Genomic DNA, 5,158 nt, shown 5'->3' with positions numbered 1-5,158 from the left:
AGGAAGGCAGGAAGGCAGGAAGGCAGGAAGGCAGGAAGGCAGGAAGGAAGGAAGGAAGGAAGGAAGGAAGGGAGGAAGGGAGTCAGTCAGTCCACAATGGACTAAAGTATATGGCATATTAAAAATCCATAAGTTTATAAAACAAAATCTCCAGGGGTCACCTTTGGTGATCAGAGAACACAATCTGAAAAGTCATCAATAAAATAGTTCCATAAGAACTATAATTTCAGAAAGGCCATGCCCCTAAATAAGAATTCCAGATAATAAGCAAAGAAAGTAAAACAGAATGAGAACATCACTATCTTCCACCATCTTCTGTAATGAAGACAATGAGTCTGGCAACTTTCCTCCATTCCTGGTGAGCACCAGGTGAAAAGCTGAGAAGGAACCTGTAACAAAAGGATCTAGAACACCCCAAATATCTGTGACACATCCCATGTACCTCCTGAGAGGGACATGGGTACCCTGCCTATTGGGTACCCCTGGCCCCAACACAGGACCTCGAGGCCTGAATACCAGTTTACAGTAAAGACAAAGGGCAGAGAACCATGGCCATCAAAACCAAGAGCATGCCGGGTGCAGTGGCTCACGCCTGTAACCCCAGAATTTTGGGAGGCCGAGGTGGGTGGATCACGAGGTCAAAAGATTGAGACCATCCTGGTCAACATGGTGAAACCCTGTCTCTACTAAAAATACAAAACATTAGCTGGGCATGGTGGCGCGTGCATGTAATCCCAGCTACTCAGGAGGTTGAGGCAGGAGAATTGCCTGAACCCAGGAGGCGGAGGCTGCGGTGAGCCGAGATTGCGCCATTGCACTCCAGCCTGGGTAACATGAGTGAAACTCCGTCTCAAAAAAAAAAAAACCAAGAGCACAAAGTCAGCCAGATTCAGAATCAGGGAAATTATACCAGACTAAGTTCTAAGTTTTTCAGACAAATAAATGGCATGGAACAAAGAGAGAGAAGGAGAATTACTCTAAATTAAGAGTCGTAAGATCAACCAAATTCAGTATTTGGACCTTTGCTGGGATGCTAATTTGAAGGAAAAAAATTTTTGAGACAATCAGGAGAAAATGAATACAGATTTGGTATTAGATGATTTTAAGGAATTATAAATTTGTAAGGTAAGATAACTATATTAAATTTAAGCCCTTATTTCTTATTGAAGTATTTATGAGTGAAATTACATGATGTCTGGGATTTGTTCTACCAAAAACAAAGCCAAAAAAAAGTCTGAGGTAGGGAGAAAGATGAAACAAGAACCATGACATGTCATTAAGTGATGACGCAGGGTGAAAGTTTCGTGGGCGTTCATTATGCTATTCCCTCCTTTTTGTGTAATTCTGAAATTCTGAAGAGTTTGTCTTGGCTATACAACTAGGAGTAGAACTTCTGGGTCAAAAGATATATACATATTCAACTTTAAGAGATAATGTCAAGCTGTTTTCCAAATGGTTTGCCCCAATTTACTCTCACCAGCAAAGTGGGTGATGCTACAGAACCACAGGATCCATGCTTTGTACGGTCAGACTTTGTAAAATCTTGCCAATTATATATACATAAAAATAGTTTTCAGTGCAGTTTTAACTCACATTTCTTTGCTTATTAATGGGCTGAACAGCTCCTCATATGCTTATTGGTCATATACGTCTCATCATCTGTGAATTCCAGTTCACGTCTTTTACTATTTTTGTTCATAATTTCTTTGATTTGTACAAGTTCTTTATATATTTGGCTAAGGATTATTTGTTGGTATATAGTTTACAAATACTTTCTAGTTATAAGTTGTCTTCATAAAGATATCTATCTGGTCAACACAGATTCTGCATTTTAATACAGTCAAATGCACCAATCTTTTTTCACATTAACATTTTTATATACTCAGAACTCCTTCCTTCAAGTCTAAAAGAGAGTCACATCAATTTTCTACCAATATGCTCTCATAAATTTTTTATTCTCTAAATGTTATTACCCCTTTTTCATTCAACCTTTCTGTGTAGATTCTCTTTTCTTCTCTTAATAAGGTGTACCAGAAGTTTGCCTATTTTGATTTCAAAGAACCAACTTTTGCCTTTCATTGATCTTCTGTATTTGCCTATTAAAGTCCAGCTGGGGAACACAGAGGAAAGAGGCCCCAGGAACTACCCTGTCACTGACCTGACTCTGGCCAGTGTGGGGGCCACAGGGACTGGGGCAGCCCCACTGATACTGTTAGATTAGTCAGGAAGGCTCACTTTAATAAAAAAAATTCTTTTAAGAAGTATATTTGAAAATGTGTTTTACATTTTAAAATTAACTTTGTAGCTACAGTTAAAAAATACTAAATGATTCTATATTTACTGAAAATAAATTAGGCAAGGTACTTGGGAGTCACTGATAATATGCCCACTAATACTCTGATAGGTTTAAATGCAAATTTAGGGAATACTTTTGACGATCTGTGTCAGACAGTCAGCCAACATCAACAAAAATCAGTATCTAATATAAAACTATTTTAACTTACTAAAAATGGAAGTTTATACAGTGAGTTTTTTCCTAAATTGTTATTTTCACAAGGGAAAGAGGCTTCCTAATTTTTTAGCAGTGTTTAAGTGTGAAATATATGTTTTAAAACAAAATTAGATAATCTACTCCATAAATATGTCGATGTAAGAATTCTGAACTAAGCTGGGTGCAGTGGCTTGCATCTGTAATCCCAGGTACTCAGTAAGCTTAGGCAGTAGGACTGCTTGAGGGCAGGAGTTTGAGATCAGCCTAAGCAACATAGTGAGACCCTCACCTCTTTAAAAAAAATCAGAATTATATAAGTATCTTACCTTAGCTTTTACTCAATTTTATTTTCCTGTTCATTCAAAATCAGAAAAATTAAGATCAGCTTTACTATTAAATCCTCAAAAGACTTCCTATTTGAGAAAAAATTAGGCCAAAGAAAACTCCTAACACTCAAGCCTACAGTACCTATAATATCAAAAAGGATGCATATCAATGACACAAATATTTCTCAGAAATAGAGAAAACAACTTTCTAATTTATCCACAGCTTACACCCTAGATTCTGAATCCCTCTCCTCAAAATCATAGCCTTGTAGACAATGCATCAATCCTGGACTATCTTCAACCAGTGCTAATCAAGATCTCCCACTCCACCTCACACCCAGTGCTAATACTGACCCCACCCTATGCCCAGGGCTAATCCACACCCCATCCTCATATCAAGACAGTGCTGAGAAGGGGGCTGCAGACTTTTATACACAGATGGAGGATTTATACCCCAGAACAGTATTTTTCAAAGGGTAGGTATAAAATCTCCTTAGAAGAGCAGAACAGGGCAAAATTGAATGAAATATGCAAGATACACTACACAGAAAAAGAGCAAGCTCTGTTTTGTGAAATTGCCACTATGCAGGTATGTGCATACCTGAAAGCCTTGTTAACATGTATGTCTCACTATAACTACAGGTTGCAGCCAAAGTTTAAAAGCCATTGCCCATGAAAGCCTCTCACATTCATAGAAAAGGAGGTAAGAACAGAAGTTCTTGCTGCACTTCGGTGAAAAGGAGGCCAGTGAGGGAATAACAGAGGGGCCTACAACAGCAATTAAAAGCAGTGCATGAGAATGACTAACTCAAAAACATACAGACAGCAGGAGGAGGAGGAGTGAGTGAGCACTGAGTAGTGAGGGGGATGGGCTGGGGAAAAGAAGGACACACCCATTATCATTGGAAGAAGGTGAAAAAGTAACTGGCGGCTTATAACCACAGCAAACACAGAAGTGAGGATATAGGATCCTGCTGGCCAACAACTTGTCAGGGACACATCCACTCCATGACAAAGAACTCACCTATTAAAAGAGATCTGCTAAGTGCAGGTGACAGCTCATGTTTAGATCCTATACATCCAGATAGAGAGGTAAAAAAATAAAGAGGCATGTGTCACAGTGGGATGGTAAACACACAGCCATGTCCTGGCTTGGTCTGCTGACAGGGCCTAAAAGCAGGAGCCACATGCCCTCTGAGTGCCTAGATCTTGGTTTCTAAATACCATTCAGTAAAGGAAACTAGACTCCTTGGACTATGGCTGATTCTAGGACTGGAATAGAGAAAATATAAGATTAACCCAGAGAATCTTGTAGTGCCAGAAAGTAAATGCTTTTAAAAAAAAAAAAAAAAAAAGGTTGGGGGGCGCGCAGGGGGCAATGCAAAGATGTCAAAGGACTCAGAAGTCAATCTGAGGGAGTCCACAATGGCCAGAGCTGGAACAGTGTGGGGAGCAAAATAAATAATATAGTAGCAAAGAATAAAAGAGCTACCTGTGAGTCCATAATGATATAAGTAACTGAATAAATTATAATAAATGAATGAGGGAAGGGGACAAATCTTCCTAATAGAAGTCCAATTAAAAATGTAGAAGGAACGAGGGAAGTAAGAAATTGCCATTAAAACATGATAATTGCCAAGAGCCACTGATGATGCTAACAACATCAGTAGGACCTCAAGGAGAAACAGGATGTTTGCATAACCTCTTAAGTCAGTATCTTACCCAAAATATTTATTAATTCCTTGCAGTGGTTTTAACATATGCTAAGAATTTAACAAATTCTTTGAAACTCCTCTATCCTCCCAGGAAATGGAATTAATCACCAGTCCTTAAGTAGAGCTGGACGTAGTGGCTCTAATGAAGAGCGTACAGAAAGGGGACAATGGTCTCATGACCATGGAGGAACCCGGCAGACCAGTCTCAGCCACGTGATCCAAGCAAACATCACAGTAATAACTTGTGTTAACATCATGTACCTCTGACATGACATGATGAGAAGGACAAGATGCCTCTGTGGTATTCCTCTCCAAATCCATAGCCCTGAGTCTAATCATGAGAAAACACCAGATAGACCCAAATTGGCAATATTCTACAACATACCTAGCCTCTTCAAAAGCGTGAAGGTCATGAAAATCAAAAAAAGAAACTGCCAAAGACTGAAGGTGATGAAAACATAATGCCTAAATGCAAGGTGAATCCTGAAGCTAATTCTGGAAGAGAAAGGGGACACTAGGTAATGAGAAAACCAGAGAAACTAGGGGAAGGGAAAAAAAAAAAAAAGCCTGTGGTCAAGTTAATAATCATAATATATGTTAATATTTATAATTAATATATTATGATT

The 5,158-nt window shown here is 38.9% G+C and overlaps 1 protein-coding gene across 1 annotated transcript in view; it reads right to left on the bottom strand.

Annotated features, from left to right (window-relative positions):
- NUDCD3 (NudC domain containing 3) overlaps positions 1-5,158 on the bottom strand; it is a 111,212-nt gene that overhangs the window by 50,963 nt on the left and 55,091 nt on the right. The window lies entirely within an intron of this gene.

The sequence above is a fragment of the Sapajus apella genome, unplaced genomic scaffold, assembly GCF_009761245.1.
Source record: "Sapajus apella isolate SASKATOON/1434 unplaced genomic scaffold, GSC_monkey_1.0 scaffold54, whole genome shotgun sequence".
In the NCBI taxonomy this organism is placed as follows: Eukaryota; Metazoa; Chordata; class Mammalia; order Primates; family Cebidae; genus Sapajus; species Sapajus apella.
The sequence above is the reverse complement of the archived record's forward strand: the minus strand, read 5'-3'. Positions and strand labels throughout refer to the sequence as shown.